The 20,112-nt window shown below is 41.8% G+C and overlaps 1 protein-coding gene across 11 annotated transcripts in view; it reads right to left on the reverse strand.

Annotated features, from left to right (window-relative positions):
* Positions 1–20,112, reverse strand: part of KANK1 (KN motif and ankyrin repeat domains 1) — a 246,152-nt gene that overhangs the window by 164,804 nt on the left and 61,236 nt on the right. The window lies entirely within an intron of this gene.

Genomic DNA, 20,112 nt, shown 5'->3' on the forward strand with positions numbered 1-20,112 from the left:
TGCTCTGTTCTCCTCCTCCGTGTGTTTGGTAGTACATACATAATTCAGCACATGCATACCACTCTATTTTTATGTATTTTTTAATGTCCTACTTACTCAACCACTCCATAACAAACACATGGCTTTTCTCCTAAAACTGTTAATGGCAGTTCCCTGGGACTAAAACCTTGGAACTGTTTTCAAGTCATCCCTCTCATCGTTACCTTCCACTATCAGTCCACCACCACTTTCCCCGAACGTCCGGCTGCTCTCTACCCCTTCTTTTTCACTCCTATCACACTGCTGAACCCAACTTCCTTGGCATACCTCATCTGTTTATAACAAGAGCCTCTAACTTGGCTCCTCTGCAGATCACAGACTATCCACTCTCTCTTACAGAGAAATTGCTTTCATCCTATTCCTGTAACCTTGAACATGCCTGGGCCCATCCCCTTGACTGTAAAATGAAGAACTGGTCTCAACGTTCTCCATCCTCACTGTGCTTTGAAGTCAGATGTCACTGGGCATGAATCCTGGTCCAGCCACTCCGCAAAACTTAGATAAGTATGTCTGCTCAAAATTCATTCTCACTATGCATAAAATGGGAACTAGTACATCTACTCCAAAGGTTGCTGTAAAATAATAATGAGATCTTATGCCTTACAGATGACACAGCAGATACTCAACAATATTGGTTATTCCCATCCCACCTTACAGAATCCCACAAACTTTGAAGTTCTCTGGTCTTATAACTTCCAAACCTAACGTTTTCTTACATCTACATCCTTAGTGATAATGATTTTCTCTTCCATCACATATAAACTCCCCTGTTGACCTTCAGTTCTTCCATTATCTATCACTACTTTATCTTCCTTTAATTTCCAATAAACGCCTGCTATTCAATCAGATTAGTCTGACCATTTTCTCAAGACCACACACTTACACCCTGCCTTTGTGCCCATCAGTTCCCCATAGACTTTTCTTATCCCCTCTGTCAAGGCCCAGTTTTAATCCAAAGCCCCAACAATGCCGACCTTGGAAACAATTTAACCCTCACACACTGCCTTAACACTACTGTCTACTCTTTCATGTTCACTGAGATTAGCTGTCCAGCTGACAAAGACTATTCCGATTATTCCAAGTTATGCTTTTTACTTCAGTGTGGATTATATTAGAGTTTTTACAAACTACCTATTTTTTGGATTGGTTCTGTCAATGCTTTTTGAAATTCATTGGCCTTTGTGCCTTAAGGTAAGAGTCTTTTATTAATTCCATCATTTTTATTTGAGGCTCATACAAGGAGCTTGTTCCATCATCAATGGGTAGACCATTGGTAGACAATCTGACAGCTGTCTCATGAAGCCCGATATGAACTCGAAGTATGTCCAATATCTGCCAGATTTTGTGACAAAGTGAACGTGTTCTAATTTCAAGTACCATTTTAAGACCAAAGTCTCAGTGGCAGCAAGGATGATCCATAGTGGGGAAAGATGACTGGTCACTAGAGTTTTACCTGAAGATGATGGTTGAAGCTCCAGGGGTAAATGAAGGTTCTAAGGAGAATCAGTAGAAGACCCAGTGAAGGGTCAAGGGACATGGAAGAAGACACTGAATGGTTACAGAGGCAGGAGAATAACCACAAGGGGGGAGAGGCACACAAGCCCAAAGAGAGTTGAGTAACACATCAAATGCTGCAGATATAAGGACAAAGTGTCACTGGGTTTAACAATTAGGAAGGGGGTCATTCATGACCCCTGAGGGCAATTTTCAAAATGGCAGGTACAGGATGCTGACTGCAAGGCATTCAGGAGAAACTGGGAGGAAGGCAAACGGAAACAGAGACTTCCTGCCAAGAACTTTGGCTCTCAAGCCAAAACGCTTGTGCTGGCCATTTTCTAACCCTGAGCTTAACAGCTCAACGAAATACCCAAGACTGCTGAAGATAACTGACAGTTGACTGCAAACCCTTCCCACCTTTTCTCTTCCAGCACCACCCTCACATGCCTGGTTTTGGTTCCCTAACAAATCTTACAGAACTATTCAACAGCTCTGTTATCAGGTCTCAAAAGCTAAGTTATATTCTTCTTCTGCTGTAGGTAAATGATAGTTACTTATTTAACATAAAAGGAAAGACACCAAAATGTGTCAAATCAACAGAACAGAAGTCCAGGTTCAGATCAAATACCATATTACTATCTTTGGATAACCTATGTAATTTATGCTGAATTATTAAAAAATAATTTTTCTTCCTTGAAAGTAGTACTTTGTTCTTTACTGTAAGTTCAGAAAAATCAAAAAAATAAAAGTCATGAGGATAATTAACACTTTGTTGAACCTCCTTCCACTTTGATATGTATGCATAACACACATAAACATAATACACAAATGTGTAAGTTCATATAAGTTTCACTAAAAGTGAATCATATGATATTACTTGTAACTTGTTTTTTCCCACTTATTCTGATGGAAATTCTGTATCATTTAATAGTATTGTATGCTTTCATTTTTAATGTCTGCTCAATAACCATTTTAATAAATTCCCTTGAAGCACTTAAGTCATCTCCAATTTTTGATTATATATTTAATGCTGAGAAAGATATCCTTCACTATACCATCAAGTATTTGCCTGAGAGAAGGTCAAGGTCAAAAGCATAGAAAATATGAGGGTCTGATATTGACAATTTGCCCTACACAATATTTGATCCAGTGGCACATGACAATACCCACTCCTCCACACTCCCTCTAACACTGGGTAATGTTATTTTTTAAACTGTATTCTATAAATTTAATTTTTAAATTTTGATTAGCATATCTTTGGGGTTGAACACTTTGTAGCTTTTACACTCTTGTTCATGTTCTCTATTTTTTTTCTACTACTGTGCTCATCTTATTGACCTGGAATACCTTTTCATATATGCAGGATATTAATTTCATATATCCATGATATTAAGGATGTATATATTAATATATATTAATATATGATGGATTTATATATTTATATATTAATATTAATCCATATATCCTGGATAATGGAGAGAAAATAGTACATTTACTGAAACTTTTGCCTACAAGGAACAAAATCAACTGAAGCATATTAGAGCCAGAAAAGATCTTTATATAAGGATACTGAGGGATCCTACACATAGAAGGATACTAATATATAGGCTTTGTCATGTGTATTACAATTCGTTTCCCCGGTGTATTTTATTTCTAAAATGGAAACATCACTACTTCACTAATCTAGTTTGAAGATTAAAGAACATGCAGGTAAAGTCATGGGTGGAAGTAATCATCATAAAAACAAAAACAAAATTGCTGCTACTTACTGAGGACTTAACAAGGTCCCGTATTCTCTCAGTCCTTATGATGAACCTACTAGGCAGGCATTTCCATTCCTCTTTTACAGATAAAATGTAACCGATACCCACAGACAGTAAACTGACAGATTTTAATTTTTACAAAGAAGCTCTGTATTGATCCTAAAAAACACTTGGTAACAGAATTATTCCCAGCTGTGTTTGTAGTAAAATTTCCTCCTTAGAAGTAATCCCAGGGACTACTCCCACTTCTCTGCCAGCCACAAACCAAGTTACTAGGTTCTGCACCAACCATTCTTTTAAGTTTCTCCAGTAAATTCTCTTCTTCCCCTTCCTCTATGACATATCTTTACAATTGTCATTCTGCTATCAAGAAAAATATTTTGGCTAGCAGCCAAGGCTACATTATCAGTCACTACAAGTTTAACCTGATGACAGACATTTTGCTAACATTACAAACACATTAAAGGTTCTTCACCGGCTTATATGTTAGTGACGTCTATAGTAACAGCATACATCTGAACCTAGGCTTTTGTCAGGGGCGAAGCACACTCTGCTGTATAAATATTTTATGTACAGCTTGTACTGAAATTCTAGATGAAGAGGCATTCACAGAGCCTTTGTAATATGCTGGTTGCTCAAGACAGCGTATTTTTATTAAAGTTGTATGCAAGCTTTGCCATATTCCACAGAGATCTCCTTTATTTAATCATAGTTCTCCCACCCCCAAATGTTTTTATTTTTTAAATGCATTGGTTGTGCTATGGGCAAGGCAGCATGTGAAATAATGGCAGAAGGAAGGTAGCTGATCATCGAAACTGGTTGTACTCAATTAGGCTAGCCACTGAGGATTCTGAGGGCAAAAGTGCAATGTGAGTGAACCTGGTAGATGAGTTTCTTTGCAGGAATATTAACAGAACTAGACTACCCATTGCTAGAAAAGTGAAAAGGAAATACTTTCATTAATTCACTGAAGATTTATAGAAAATGCTTAGGAATTTGAAGGCTACTCTTATGGAATAACAGGTTTCCAAATGGGTTCTGGAAACAGCCAAACAACAACAACAACAACGAAATGCCTCAAATCCTCCTGACAATTTGGGGCAGGTAAAGCCACACACCCCCATACTCCCCTTCTCCCACAAACCCCCAGCAAGTAGCGATGAGGAAGGGCAGTTGCCACCTCTATGTGGGGAACTGGTCATAGGAGACTGTTGCTAGGTGACCACAGAGAAGCAGCGCCTCTTGCACCACCTGGCGGCAGCCAGCATTTGAGCAGTTACCGACTCTGCGGCATGGGGAGTTCTCAATGTTTTTCTCTCTGAAATTTCCTCACTCACAAGGGTCGAGGGCTCTGGCCTACCTGCTTCAGGGAGGTTGTGGTAGGGTTCCTTAAGGAGAAAAGCAGGTGAGAAGATAGCAAGATCTCCCACACTTAAGGGAGATCTTGGATGTGAATGAGTGTGAAACTCTGAGCAGCAGATGGCCATACCTGCGCTCTGGCTGCACCCTCAGGTGTGCAGCAACCCCAGGGGGATGGCTGGATGTTGACAAAGCATCCCCCCTAGCCTCAAATGCAGCCCAGAAGCAGTAGCGACTGGTGTAAACGGATACTTCGGAGGCCTTCCTGACCATCATGACATTAGTAAAGCCTGGAACCTTGGCACAACTCCAGGAGGGTGATATGGGAAAGAAATCCAAGAATAATCGAGGTGAATCTTTCTGCTATCCGAAAGCAGAAGCTTAAAGTCAAGATTAAGCCTATTTAGCAAAGTGCAATACTCTCTGCACCTCTAGTTTGTAGACTAAGATTCATTCCCAATCCAAATTAACCCCTTAGTAAGCAAGTACACTAATGAAGGAAGGGTTCATAGCTAGTAACCTATATATTTTTCTTAGTTCAACATCACTGACTTCCATCAGTAGATCAGATATAAAAATGGTATTCAGAATAAAAGACACTTTTAAATTCACAAGAAGGCTCCTGTATCATGCAAGCATTTCACAAAGAACTTCCAGTCTCACCTGCCACCAATGCCATGTAAAGGGTCTGTTTAAGATAGGCATTGAGAGATGACAGCGTGCTGGCAGCCCTTGCTCACTCTTGGCGCCTTCTCGGCCTTGGCGCCCACTCTGGCCGTGCTTGAGGAGTTCTTCAGCCCGCCGCTGCACTGTGGGAGCCCCTCTCTGGGCTGGCCGAGGCCAGAGCCAGCTCCTTCTGCTTGCAGGGAGGTGTGGAGGGAGAGACGCGGGCAGTAACCGGGGCTGCGCACGGCGCTTGCGGGCCAGGAGTTCCAGGTGGGTGTGGGCTCAGCGGGTCCTGCACTCAGAGTGGCCGACCCCCGGGCAGAGAGGGGCTTAGCACCCTGGCTAGCAGCTGCAGAGGGTGTGCCAGGTCCCTCAGCAGTGTCGGCCCACCGGCACCGCGCTCAAATTATCTCTGGGCCTCAGCTGACTCCCCACAGGGCAAGGCTCGACACCTGCAACCCGCCATGCCTGAGCCTCCCCCGATGCTGTGGGCTGCTGTGCAGCCCCAAGCCTCCCCAACGAGCACTGACCCCTGCTCCGCAGCACCCGGTCCCACTGACTGCCCAAGAGCTGGGTAGGGTGCACGACGCGGGACTGGCAGGCAGCTCCGCTTGCAGCCCCAGTGCAGGATCCAGTAGGTGAAGCCAGCGGGGCTCCTGAGTCTAGTGGGGACTTGGAGAACCTTTATGTCTAGCTAAGGGATTGTAAATACACCAATCAGCACTCTGTGTCTAGCTCAAGGTTTCTAAATGCACCAGTCAGTGCTCTGTATCTAGCTAATCTAGTGGGGACTTGGAGAACTTTTGCGTCTAGCTCAGGGATTGTAAACGTACCAATCGGCACCCTGTCAAAACGGACCAATCAGCTCTCTGTAAAATGGACCAATCAGCAGGATGTGGGTGGAGCCAGATAAGGGAACAAAAGCAGGCTGCCCAGCCAGCAGTGGCAACCCGCTCGGGTCCCTTTCCACACTGTGGAAGCTTTGTTCTTTCGCTCTTTGCAATAAATCTTGCTGCTGCTCACACTTTGGGTCTGCACTGCCTTTATGAGCTGTAACACCGCGACGTTCTGCAGCTTCACTCCTGAGGTCAGCGAGACCATGAACCCACCAGGAGGAATGAACAACTCCGGAGAGGAGGAATAAACAACTCCAGACGCGCTGCCTTAAGAGCTGTAACAACACTCACCGCGAAGGTCTGCAGCTTCACTCCTGTAGCCAGTGAGACCACGAACCCACCAGAAGGAAGAAACCCTGAACACGTCCGAACATCAGAAGCCACAAACTTCGGACACACCATCTTTAAGAACTGTAACACTCACCGCGAGGGTCCGCAGGTTCATTCTTTAAGCCAGTGAGACCAAGAACCCACCAATTTTGGACACAGCACCACTGGAGACAGCGATGCTGACAGCCATGAAGCCTCATGGGGTGGAGTCACTTTAGAAAATTCAGCACAATCCAGGGCTGATTCACTGTCTGGCCTGAGGTTTTTCAAGACCAACCTCCAGATTTTCTTAGAGCCAAAGATGATTACTTTCCAAGTGTGGGGTTAATGAATAAACCCACAGCAACATGTGCATGGAATAACACAGGGAGAATGCTTTTGTTCCATCTATGCAAGCTACTCCCCTCTTTGGGGTCTTCTGACTGGGCCACAGGGTCAGAGGTGGACCTCCCATACTGCCTCCCTGCACCCACTTATCTCCCCCACCATGGCACACTGGACCACAAAAAGACGTGAGACCTACGCTGAGCAAGATGCTCCTCCCCTAGGGCTTTAAAATTTGGGCTGAGGAGCTACCACGCGGGCTCCAGATGGAGCTGGATCTGTAGGTTGCATGCTGTGGATGACATAACAGAGCTGGAGTGCAGACAGGTGAGGATGGAGCCGAGAGAGGCAGGGACAACACACAGGGACAGAGTCCTTCAGCCTCCTTGGGCTTTTCTATTTTTGATTCTAGGTTTTCTCTGAGGATCCTGGATTTTGGGGAGGACTTCAGTATCCTGATAACATGCTCCCCAAGTTCGTTTTGTTCCTGGAAGCCAAAGATTCCCAGTTGAATACCATCCTTTCCCCATTACCAAGCTAATACCCAGTTGTGCTAGGGCAGCCCACACTGGGGGCAGAGGGAAGCAGACCCAGGGTGGGTGGGTCAGGGAAGGCTACGTGGAGGGCACCAGCCCTCAACTGAATACCTCCCCAGTTACTAGACCTCCCATCCCTGTAGCTTCAGTGTGCCTTTCCTGCCAAACTGTGCCTCACTGAACCCAATTTTTCTAGGCTTGCATGCGGAATACTCTGCTTCAGCTGGCATTTTTTATGTCTATGTGTTCAAACATGCATATAGTCAATTTTTCATATTTTCAGCTACAGACATTTTATTAACTCAAGATACAACAGTCAAATTCCTAGAGTTATGAGGGTGCTCTGCCTTCCATCCCCTTCCCATGGAAGCTCGTCATCTTCGAGGTGGAATTTTAGCATAGCTTGAGCCTACATTTCAAATAAAAGTTAAATATTATACAGAGGTGGGAGAAAATGATTATAAATGATTATCTAGAGTAATATCAGTTTTCCGACAGAACTGGTAGGATCTGGAATAATTTCTCCCATAAACATCCAAGTACAATTTCTTGAGGATAAAGAAGAGTCCAACTTAGTAATGGGTATTTTATTTTCAATTGTCATGCTTGATTTTTTCCTAAATCTTGCACTGATGCTATAACAATGCATAAATCTAGCTGTTTACACATGTATTTTTTAAAATCAACACTGAGATATACTCCTAAGCTATGATGATGTCCCAGGGGAAAACAATTAGAATAGATATATTTAGTTTTTAAGATTTTTGTATAGAGGGCTGCACCCCCCACCCCAACAAAAAAAAAAGGCTTTTTCTTTCAAGATTAATAAGAAGCGAAACATTTAATTGTCTGTGTTCCATGTAAACAATGTTGCTAATATATATCATTTTTTACCCTCCATGGCTTGGCAAAGGCAAATACACACACACACACACACACACACACACACACAGTTGAAAGATAAAGAGACTCAAGAATCCAAATCATACTTCCTTACTTGGTATGTAGATATATAAAGCAAGAAGACTGTTTCCTACTTTGTTTGAAGCAAAGAAAACAAAAGGTGAATGCTTTTACTGATTTATTTCTGGGGTGATCCAATGAGAAAGCAATTTTCTGAGGGGTCCTCATATGGCTCAGTTCTGCCCTTTAAACCATAAGCCCCAGTATGGCCAGTTCCGTATCCTCTTGTGTTTTTCTCTTCTCTCTCAGTTCTTGTGAAGTAAGTGATCAAATCTAGGGGTGACCTGGTTACAAGGTGGAAGGAGGCCTCCTAGCTGGGCTCTGAGTGAGGGAATGATGTGTGCACAGGTAATGATCAGCAACTAGCATTCTTTCAGGCTTTGCAGGATGCTGTCATGAGCTTCAGGGTTCTCCTATCCCCAAAGTTTACAGGTGAAACAGCTTCAATTTCCCAGAAAATTATAATAAAAAGTACAATGTTAAAATCCTACTTCTTATGTGTAAAGCCAGTGGTTCTCAAATGTTAGCATAAATCAAAATCACCTGCAAGTCTTGTTGAACCATAAATTCCTGGGCCCTACCCTCAGAATTTCTGATCCAAGAGGTTTGGGGTGGAACTTGAGAATGTGCACTTCTACCAAGTTTCCAAGTGCTGCTGATTCTGGTCAAGGGACATTTTGAGAATCACTGCCTTAAACAAAAAAGTAAGTCTGAAGGATGGGCACAAGCTATCTGGGAGATGATAATGAGAAGTGAAGCCAGCTGAGCTTCTGGGTCAGGTGGGGACTTAGAGAACTTTTCTGTCTCGCTAAAGGATTGTAAACACACCAATTAGCGCTCTGTGTCTAGCTAAAGGTTTGTAAGCACAACAATCAGCACTCTGTAAAATGGACCAATCAGCTCTCTGTAAAATAGACCAATCAGCACTCTGTAAAATGGACCAATCAGCTCTCTGTAAAATAGACCAATCAGCACTCTGTAAAATGGACCAATCAGCAGGACATGGGCAAGGCCAAATAAGGGAATCAAATCTGGCCACCCAAGCCAGCAGCGGCAACCCGGTCAGGTCCCCTTCCGTGCTGTGGAAGCTTTGTTCTTTTGCTCTTCACAATAAATCTTGCTGCTGCTCACTTTTTGGGTCTGCACTACCTGTATGACCTACAACACTCACTGCAAAGGTCTGTGGCTTCACTCCTCGAGTCAGCGAGGCCATGAACCCACTGGAAGGAAGAAACTAAGGACACATCTGAACATCTGAAGGAACAAACTCCGGACACACCACCTTTAAGAACTGTTAACACTCACCACGAGGGTCCACAGCTTTATTCTTGAAGTCACTGAGACCAAGAACCCACTGGAAGGAACCAATTCCGGACACAATACAAGCTTTCTGTTAATAGTACAGAAATCTATTTAACAGTTATTTACCACGCACCAGGTATATGGTACGTACAGGGAACGTCATGGTTTGCAAAAGAGACAAGGTCCCTCCTCCTCCTCTCACACAAACCTGAAATAAAATTACTGTTCCAGGAAGAAGCACCAAGTTCAGGATGAAGCTTTCTGTATCTCCAACACAAACTGCATGCCCCATGTAGTCCTCTAAAGGAAACAATGCCAAGCCTCCGTGATTGCCAGTGCAAGAATCAAAGCAAATGTCTGAGCCTGCTCTCAAGACTGAGATTACAACTAGAAAATGATGAAGTACCCAAAACATATAAGGAGCACACTATGACAAGCACATGATTGGCATGAGGGCTAAATGCAAGGGACCTGTGGAAAAGATAGGCACAGTGCCTGGCAGAGCACAGGCGGCTCAAATATTGGTTCCTCTTCTGCTTTCTTACCTACCTGTATATTAAAAGGGAGGCCCAGTAAGGTTGTCTATGCTGGGCCTTCAAGGAGGCTGCCAGCTGCTTCTTACCTTGAATACACTCAGGACCTAAGGGTATGTTATCTCAGCAGCCCTGAGCATTTAAACTCATAAAATTGTAAAAGGATGGTATGAAGCTAGTGGCACTGAAACTTTACCATGCATCAGAAGTATGTAGAGGGCTTTTTAAGAAACACAGATTCCTAGACTCACACCTTCAGAGTCAGCGGTAGGTTGGGTAGGGCCTAAGAATTTAAAATTTCTAATAAGCTCCCAGATGATGTGAATGATGCTGGTCCCTGGACCATACTTTGGGAATCATTCATTAAACTTATTATTTTTTGTTTTGAGATGCAGTCGCACTCTGTCGCCTGCGGTGGAGTCCATTGGCACAATCTCAGCTCACTGTGACTTCCACATACTGGGTTCAAGCGATCTTCCTGCCTCAGCCTTTCAAGTGGCTGGGATTACAGACATGCACCACCACATCTGACTAATTTTTGTATTTTTAATAGAGACAGGATTTCACCATGTTGACCAGGCTGGTCTTGAACTCCTGACCTCAAGTGATCGGCCCGCCTTGGCCTCCCAAAGTGCTGAGATTACAGGCATGAGCCACTGTGCCCGGCCAAGCTTACTGTTTAAGCCATTCCTTCCTTGCTATTAACTAGAACACTATCTCTGTAATTAATTTCTTTGAGACAGGGTCTTGCTCTGTTGCCCAGGCTGTAGTGCAGTGACATGATCATGGCTAACTGCAGCCTCAACCTCCCAGGCTCAAGCAATCCTCCCACCTCAGTCTCCTGAGTAGCTGGAACACAGGTGTGCATCACCATTCCTTTTTTTTTTTTTTTTTTTGTAGAGACAGGGTCTTGCTATGTTGCCCAAGCTGGTCTCAAACTTCTGGGCTCAAGTGATCCTCCCACCTCCGTCTCCCAAAGTGCTGGAATTACAGGCAAGAGCCACTGTGCTTGGCCTCTCTAATCTATTATATAAAACAGAAGTCTCAAATAAAGTACTAAGAATGGTGGCTTTTGTCACCAACTGTGTGACTGACCTCAGGCAAATACTGTACTAACTTTCTCTGTGCTTTAACTTTCCAGATATAAGTGGAGCTTACCTCCAAATTATATAAATCTCACTGAAGGTTATTACTATGCAGTTTTAAGGACATTACTAAGCACCAGCTGCTGCATTGTCTTTTAGAATATTGTTCACTGCTTTAATTGAAATACGTCAGAACATTTAAGACAAGTACCCTAGACTCCTCATTTGCCAAGCAAGATGAGAGAAGCCCAGGAGCTTTTTCTGCTTCTGTTTTTGTAAACATAAAGCCTAGCAAATGTTAGCCTTCTCAAAATTCAGAATAACCTGAGAAGATGCTTTTGATATAAAATGACTTGAAGTTCCCCTGTGGGCATAAAGACAAGGCAAATACAGGTTTCAACTTAAAAATACATATACGCTTAAAAAGAGAAAAAATATTTTCTTTTTTTTTTTTTTTTTTTTTTGAGACGGAGTCTCACTGCGTCACCTAAGCTGGAGTGCAGTGGTGCGATCTCGGCTCCCTGCAACCTCCACCGCTCAGGGTCAAGCAATTCTCCTGCCTCAACCTCCCGAGTAGCTGGGACCACAGGCATGTGCCTTCACGCCTGGCTAATTCTTGTATTTTTAGTAGAGATGGGGTTTCACCATGTTGGCAAGGCTGGTCTCGAACTCCTCACCTCAGGTGATCCACCCGCCTCAGCCTCCCAAAGTGCTGGGATTACAGGCATAAGCCACCACTGCCCGGCTGACAAAGAATATTTCAATCATTACAAATAAAAAGGCTTCCTCCCTGTTGAGAACAGAGTGGTACAGCTGCTCATTTCAATATTAAAAATCACATAAATGACATACTTCAATCTAAGGTGGAAAAGCAGGAAGTGAGGCTCATTTTCCCAGAGCACCCCACTCAACTAGGTCAAGCATTAAAATACGCCAAGGAAATGTTCTCTCGAGCCTCATTCATTATGAGAGGGCAGGCTCTGATATTTCAGTAAAGACCGTCAGGGCCCTGCCCACTCAACATCCTCATAATCCATAGCCTTTAAGGAATGTTACAGGTGCAGAGCTTCTGCCCCCTTTCCTAACGGAGAAGTGGGTGTGAGCTGGGCTTTTCAAACATGTCCGGCCAGAGAACAAAGGCCACATGATGCCAGTGATGCATCAGCGATTTCTACTTCTACAGGACAAGACTCCTTCCACTATAATAAAGACAAATCCAGGTTTCCCTGGCAAACTTCTTGGAAGCACAGAGCTGCGGTGGATGGGCACAGCCCATTAATCTCCGGCTTGGCTCCTCCAAGCAACTCTCGGTTTTCTACTCTAAACCTCTAATTAAAGCTAAATGCAACTGCAAAACAAAAAGTGCACTGTTCATCTACAGTCCACCCAATCTAACAGAAAACCTTTCCAAAGTGTGTATGAATCTTGTAAATGTAGGAAAATTGACCTTCTGACATCAGTCACTCTCACCACAATGAAGTAATTCCTGTCTTTTCACTCAGGATTTTTAAAGCAAACAATCAGTGGGTGAGGGTGGGGGTGGGAGTGTTGAGCTAGAAAATGTCAACCATTTTAACATTTTCTTTAAAATAAAAATAAAATGCCTGCGACTTACTTAATCCCTGCTATCCTCACCACCTTTTCTCACTGATACTGGCTTATATTACTTCTGGCTTTAAAAAAAAAATCCTCGGCCGGGCGCAGCGGCTCATGCCTGTAATCCCAGCACTTTGGGAGGCTGAGGCGGGCGGATCACGAGGTCAGGAGATCAAGACCATCCTGGCTAACACGGTGAAACCCTATTTCTACTAAAAATACAAAAAATTAGCCAGGCATGGTGGCGGGCACTTGTAGTCCCAGCTACTCGGGAAGCTGAGGCAGGAGAATGGCATGAACCCGGGAGGCGGAGCTTGCAGTGAGCCAAGATCAAGCCACTGCACTCCAGCCTGGGTGACAGAGCAAGACTCCGTCTCAAAAAAAAAGAATAATAATAATAATAATAATAATAAATCCTCATTTTTATTTATTAGATCAGTTTAGTGACTGGTAAGGCAACAACTTTGTTCCTCTAGCTCCTCCACATTTACAAATTATACTTTATTCTCTGATTATAGACTGTCCTTTAGTAATGACATTCACTCATGTAGCACTTGACTGCAGCAACATATCAGCATCATGAATACTCCAAGTCAGACTCTCTTCCATATCTGCCAGCAATTACAATTTAAACCAGCTCAAATATTTTCTCACAAAGCATGCCAGAAGAAAAGAGAACTTTTGGTTAAACCTCAACTTTACTGTATTAGGACATACTTTGTGATAATAGTAATGAGATTGCAAAGCATGAAAAGGCAAGTCCTGAAGAGATCACTTGATCCAATCTTACCTTTTTCTAGCCCAAAAAGAAATTTTATTTCAGAAGTTTTTAATATAAAGATGGAAATGTGGAAAGACCATTATGCCAGAAACAGAGATGTTTTAACTCATGAGTTAAACCAAGTTCTGATGCAAAGAATGCACTGACTTTAGAAATTTCTGCTTAACACACGTCCTTCAAAAAAGCAGAAGTAGGGCTGGACATGGTGGCTTATGTCCATATTGTAATCCCAGTGCTTTGGGAGGCCACGGCAGGAGGATTGCTTGAGGCCAGGAATTCAAGACCAGCCTGGACAACATATCAAGACCCTGTCTCTACAAAAAAAAATTTTTTTTTTTTTTTTTTTGAGATGGAGTCTCGCTCTGTCGCTCATGCTGGAGTGCAGAGGGGCGATCTCGGCTCACTGCAAGCTCCGCCTCCCGGGTTCACACCATTCTCCTGTCTCAGCTTCCTGAGTAGCTGGGACTACAGGCACCCACCACCACATCCGGCCAATTTTTTTCTATTTTTTAGTAGAGACGGGGTTTCACCGTGTTAACCAGGATGGTCTTGATCTCTTGACACCGTGATCCGAAATAGCTGGGTATGGCAGCACAAGCAAGTAGTCCTAGCTACTCAGGAGGCTGAGGAACGAGGATGCCTTAAGCCCAGGAGTTTAAGGCTGTAGTAAGCTACAATTTCTCCACTGCACTCAAGCCTGGGAAAAGAGCAAGACCCTGTCTCTTAAAATATATACATATATTTCTAATCACTGTTTATTACAACCATAAGTTAGGGATGTATTAGTGGAGGGAAAACACTGACTTTCCATTTTTAATTTGTTTTAAACTGAAATGCCCAAAAAAAGGAAAATAAGCATTTCCTCCCAGCAACCTCCAAAGTTGGACGGCAGAAAAAGATGCCCAACCACAACGTTCCAAGTTGTTCTGAACCTAGACCCACAAGTAACCTGGGAATATTATCACTTGGTGAACTTAGGACTTGATTTATGAGACATGAAGCTAAAGTACAAACTCAGAGTCCTTACCAAATACGTAAGAATTTTCCTATAAACCCATATTTTTCTCTCTCTGAATAATCTATGTGCTGCCTTTTAAACAAAATGAATTGCCTTTAACTTTTCTGATAAATGACGGAACATATCTTGCTCCACGTGTCTGTTTCTCAGCTGAGACTCTATAGTCCAATTGTATTTCTGGCATTCATTCAAAAAAGCCAAATTGTTAAGTCGCTAAATGTAAACTTATATGAGATTAAAAAGTGCCTGGAAATGAGACAGTTATCTTAGTCATGTTTTTCTTTTTAAAAAATGTGTTCTTTTTTTAAATTTTTTTTTATTTAGAAGTGAAGCATAGCTATTTCATTACCTACTACAAAGAAAAAAGTAATCTACCTTGTTAAATAACATGTGACCTCCTTGGCTAAATCTTAACAAGCAATACATTCCTGACTAAGGCTTTTTATTTTATTATTTTTCCAGTGTAGGTGTTCAGAATTTTCATTAAAAAGGGCTCTAACACTGGAACAAATCCATTAACACGTGTTGCCAAAGGAACACTCTGTAACTTCTGCATTATCATACCCTCTAGCAATTGTCAACAATCTCTCTGGCAAAGGCTTCCCCTGGTTTATACATAACTGTATCAAATATCTCTGTTTGCCTTGGTAACAATGCCTTTTCTTGTAGAGAAGACATATGACACCACCGTGTCACACAAAACACCCCACAGTGGAGCTGGTTTTGGATGGAGTGCTGGAACCATCAAGGGGCTAGGTCCCCAAGGAGATGGGCACTCTCTCATACCTCAACAGTGGTGCAAACTGGTCCCATTTTTACAAGACATCAATTTGACAAAATGTATCAAGGGTCTTTAGAGTAGTTTTTAAAAAATATATATGTTTGTAACTCCCGACCCAAACATTTCACCTCTAATAATATACAGTAAGAAAATAATGTTCAAAAAAATTCCACACAGATTTCAGCACAAATATATTCACTGCCTATTATGATAGCAAAAAGTCAAAAACTTACATTATTATTAAAATAGTATGCAGAGATTAAACATGTTTAGAAAGTCTCATGAAAAACTAAGCCAACGGGTCTTAAATGACTTTACTAAATTCACATGAAAAGCAACATAATTTAGTCACTATCTAATTAGCATGCATATTTCCTAAAAACTTACAAAAACTACACATTTTCAAAGGCTTGGTATATATGACAATTAGTGTAAGTTACTGGAGGCAAATGGTGTTAAAAAGGAAAATAAATCTCCAGTGCTCAGTTTCCATAACAGAATGAAGCAGCACGCACTCACATTTTATCAACAGCATTTGGAAAATTATTTCTGCCTTTTATGTTGATGAAAGATCCTCTAACACATTAACTTTCTGGTAAGAGTACCTCAGAGACACGGTCTAGGTCACAGATTAGGCTTCTAGGGACCTGTGTCCAGATTTCTATTTATATAGCAAGCTGTATACCCAGCTGGGCCCACTGGACAACAGTGCAGCCATCAGTCCAACTGCCAGCAAACCTCTCTTATCTCAACGCTGTTAACCATGCTCAGAAAGCAAGTCAAGGCTTTATATTCAGGGCATGCTAAGGACATCAAATTTTCATCATAATGAAAATACAGCTACGGATTTAAAATTTTAAGTCTACATTATCTCCACAAAAACATTTTGTCCCCAAATGTACACACACAATCATACTAGGCCAAAGAATAATACATTCTGCAAAGTAGCAATGAGAGACCACTCTCCAAGCACAGATTAAAACAAAGCTATCACAGAAACAACAGACATCTAAACAAATAAAAAACCCAATACATGGAGGAAAAAACTATTCTATTCTCCTAAATAATTGTTTTAAAAAACATAAATCCTAATACGAGACTGTGTTGAAAGTAATGAAAAGGCCTGGGGTGGGGAAGGTGTATAATGAATGAAAACAGAAACCCTACAACACATCAAATGTTACGGAATCTGATGAAGGTTGAGAACAGAGAAAAATGTAAGCCCTAAATAATTAACATAAGTGAACTACATATTGAAATGAGAAAAAAAAAACACCTAATCTGTTTGAAAAATGATTACAAAATACTTCACTAATAATGAATGCATTAATAGAAAAAACAGAAGTGATAAATTCAAAAGCTTCCTTGAAAAGCCAACCAGAGAAGTAAACTTCTGGTAAGTCTAGATGAAAGAAAAGTGAACACAATTAGAATAAACGTATTGTGTCAGTCAATTTTCTGTTGCTTGTAACTGAATACCTGAAACTGGGTAATTTATACAGAAAAGGTATTTATTTCTTACAGGTACGAAGGCTGAGAAGTCCAAAGTCTAAGGCTGCACCTGGTGAGCGCCTTCTTGCTGGTGGGGACTTGGCAGAGTCTCGAGGCAGCACAGGGAATCACATGGTGAGGGGGCCGACTGTGCCAGCTCAGATCCCTTCCTCTTCTTAAAAGCCACCAGTCCTGCTCCCCTGATAACCCATTAATCCATTAATCCATGAATGGATTAATCCATTCATGACGGCAGAGCCACCTCTTAAAGGCCCCACCTCTCAATATTGCCACATTGGGGATTAAGTTTCAACATGAGAGTCACATGGGACATTCAAACCTTAGCAAGCACTTTAACATACTGAGGGACCACAAATAGGAGACGAACATACAGAGATAGGAAGCTATGTTTTTTGAGACAAAGTTGATAAAACAGAGGGGAGGCAGGAAGAAAGGAAGGCAGATGGGCAGGACTGGGTCGGGCAGCTGGATACAGTAGTGTGTCAGGCAGATGCTGAGAAGATACCTCTGCACTAACAGCCTCCCAATGCCCCACAGTGGAGGCGGTCCCCAAACGAACCTCTACAGCTGGGGAGAAGAGCAGCAGAGCCATCCCTCCCTCCCCAGGAGCTCTGTCTACAGTGAGCTACATACTCGCACATACCCCGATAAGTGTGGAAATCGATCCCATTTTTAAAAGGTATCAATGTGGCAAAATGTATTAAGGGTTTTTTAAGTGGTCATGATGTTTTAAAATGTGACTTCTGACCTGTAATTTTGCTTCTAATAATACACATACTAAGGAAATAATGTTTTTAAAAAATCAACCTTGGCCAGGCATGGTGGCTCACACCTGTAATCCCAGTACTTTGGGAAGTTAACGTGGGAGGCCAGGAGTTTGAGATCAGCCTAGGCAACATACTGAGATCTTATCTCTACAAAAAAATTTTAAAAAATTAGGCAGGCATAGTGATGCACACCTGCAGTCCTAGCTATTCAGCAGGCTGAGGCGTGATGATAGCTTGAGCCCAGGAGTTTGAGGTTAAAGCATGCCACGATTGCACCACTGCACTCCAACCTGGGCAAGAGAGTGACGATCATGCCACTGCACTCCAGCCTGGGTCACAGAGCAAGTCTCTGCCTCTATGGGAGAGACAGGAAAAAAAAAAAAAAAAACTCACAGACTTACACAAAAATACATCTACTGCCTCACTATTGTAAAAATTTCAGAAACGTAATAATTATTAAATTATGATACATACCTTAAACATGTTTATGAAGATTAAGGAAATGCTTTATAAAGTTAGGTTGAAAACTGGGTATGATGCTGAAAATTTTAAACAAAAATATAAAAATGAATGGAAGGGATTATATCAACATTTGAACATTTTTGCCTTTGATGTAAAAAATCTTGAGAGGTTGATTTTTAACATGCATTATAGATAAGATAATGGTTACGACCATATCATTAAGATAAATGTAAACTATTCTCACACAGGATCACTCTCTACCTCATACCTGACTCATCTGTGACTTTAGTCAAATTAACTTTTGAGCTTTGTTTTCTCCTCTGTAAAATGAAGATAATCATAGTTACCTGATATGGGCGCAAAGAAAAAAATAAAACCAAGAATGCCAAGTGCTGAACTTTGGCACTCTCTCTTTGGAAGACTGTTAAGTTTTGTCCATGCTGGTGACTTTGCAGCCAGTTTTAAAAATGAACTCTAAATTCAATACCACTGGGCCTCTTAAAGTTATAAAACATCTGCAACCTTCTATACTGCAAGAACGTACTCAAATGAGAAAGTCTAATTCTGATAAGCTCGGGCATCTCCCTGGGTAACCAATAAATTTAAAAATGGGCCAACAGTGCACCAAAGTTCCATGAGGAAGGGACTTATCAAGAAGTGCTGCCTTTCAGAGGAAAACATTCTCATGGATGACTAGGTTTCACATTTCCAAACATGTTGCATTTATATGGCACATTCAAACTAAGAAATGCTGCAAAAGTTCTCTTTGCTGGCTCCAATCTGTGTAGAAGGGACTTAGAAGAGGGAAGTGAAACTGCTTTTGCAAAACTGTGACAGTAAGAGATATCTGACCCTTGCTTCTAACCTCCAAGCTGTCCTTGGTCATTCTGGGGCATGGGCAAAGCTAACTTTGGGGAAAATTTAGTTTATAGTTTAACTTTAAAGCAAGAATGAGAATAGCACTTTCCAAAACTAAATCAACTTTGTAAAGCTAATGAAACATCACAAGGTTAGGATTATGAGAAGGGCCTGAATTCTGCTAAGATGTAGGCATAGAAGGCAATCCTAAGCAAAAAGAACAAAGCTGGAGGCATTACACTACCCAACTTCAAACTACACTACTGGGCTACAATAACCAAAACAGCATGGTACTGGTACAAAACCAGACACACAGACCAAGGGAACAGACTAGAGAACCCAGAAATAAGGTCGCATACCTACAACTATCTGATCTTTGACAAACCTGACAAAAACAAGCAATGGGGAAAGGACTCCCTATTGAATAAATGGTGCTGGGATAACTGGCTAGCCATGTGCAGAAAATTGAAACTGGACCCCTTCCTTACATCATATACAAAAATCAACTCAAGAAGGATTAAAAACTTAAAAGTAAAACTCAAGAACTTGGAAGATAACCTAAGCAATAACATTCTGGACATACGAATGGGCAAAGATTTCGTGATGAGAATGGCAAAAGCAATTGCAACAAAGGCAAAAATTGACAAATGCGATCTAATTAAACTAAAAGGCTTCTGCACAGCAAAAGAAATGATCAACAAAGTAAACAGACAACCTACAGAATGGGAGAAAATTTTGGCAAACTATCCATCTGACAAAAGTCTAATATCCAGCACCTACATGGAACTTAAATTTATAAGAAAAAAACAACTCCATTAAAAAGTAGGCAAAGGCATGAACAGACACCTTTCAAAAGAAGACACATGTAGCCAACAAGTAAGTGGAAAAAAAGCTCAACATTACCGATCATTAGAGAAATGCAAATAAAAACCGCAAGGAGCTAGATACCATCTTGCACCTGTCAGAATGGCTATTATCAAGAAGTCAAAAAATAACAGGTGCTGGCGAGGCTGCAGAGAAAAAGGAACATTTATACAGTATTGG

This window comes from Symphalangus syndactylus, chromosome 9 (assembly GCF_028878055.3).
Source record: "Symphalangus syndactylus isolate Jambi chromosome 9, NHGRI_mSymSyn1-v2.1_pri, whole genome shotgun sequence".
Lineage (NCBI taxonomy): Eukaryota > Metazoa > Chordata > Mammalia > Primates > Hylobatidae > Symphalangus > Symphalangus syndactylus.